The following is an 830-nucleotide window of genomic DNA, read 5'->3' as shown; positions in this document are numbered from 1 at the left end:
GTGAGGGCGGAGCGGCCGTGCGCCCGGGCGCGAGCCTGCGCTCTCCCGAGAGGGGGCGCCCTTGCGGTGCGGCGGGACTGGGGGTGTCAGGGGCGCGCCGAGCTCAAGGGATGGAGTGCGGCCGGATGGGGGTGTCTGGGGGCCCGCGGAGCTCGGTGGTCGCGTGTTCCCGAGAGAGGACGCCCGGGGTGTGGCCGCCTCGGAGTGTAAGGGGCGTGTCGAGCCCCGGGGCTGCGCCCTCGGGAGACGGGTGTCCGGGGCGCTGTCCGGACGCGGGGGGTGGGGGGAGGGGTGCGAGTGGTGTGCGGGCGGCCAGCGCGCGGCCCCAGGTGAGTGGTGTGGGCGGGCCGGGTGACCTAATGGAAACAAAGGTAAAGGAAAATAGGAACTTCAGGGAGAGTTGTGGCGGCCACGAAGGCCCTGGGGAGACTGAAGGGTTGTTCTGGAGAGAGACTCGGGTCTCATCCTGGTTTTACACTTGGTTCGTTTCTTTTTCTTCTTTTTTCCCTTTTTTCCCTTTTTTCTGGCGCGGTTCCATCCTGTCATTCAGGATGCTGTGGAGCGGTCCCTGAGCTGTCCCGGGACACTGGCTATTTTTTAGTTACTCTCCTAAACGTAATTAGACACGTTTCCAGACATCGAAGAGACTGCTCTGCTGGCCAGTGCCAAGATAAACTGTCTGAATTTGACAAGGCATTCATGGTTTCAGTTTTTTTCAAGCAGTTATGGATGGAGCCCTTGTGTTACCGACATCCTTGAGAATGTAGTCACGACTCAACGCCCAGAATGGGCTTCCAAGACTAATTTATTTTAAAAACCCTTCGACGTGT

General features: G+C 59.8%; 1 protein-coding gene across 3 annotated transcripts in view; it reads left to right on the top strand.

Moving 5' to 3' along the window:
• MYO1D (myosin ID) overlaps positions 1–830 on the top strand; it is a 362,829-nt gene that overhangs the window by 123 nt on the left and 361,876 nt on the right. The gene's annotated exons all lie outside the window — the stretch shown is intronic.

Source organism: Felis catus, chromosome E1 (assembly GCF_018350175.1).
Source record: "Felis catus isolate Fca126 chromosome E1, F.catus_Fca126_mat1.0, whole genome shotgun sequence".
NCBI classification, from domain to species: domain Eukaryota; kingdom Metazoa; phylum Chordata; class Mammalia; order Carnivora; family Felidae; genus Felis; species Felis catus.
This window is presented reverse-complemented; position numbering and strand designations above follow the sequence as displayed.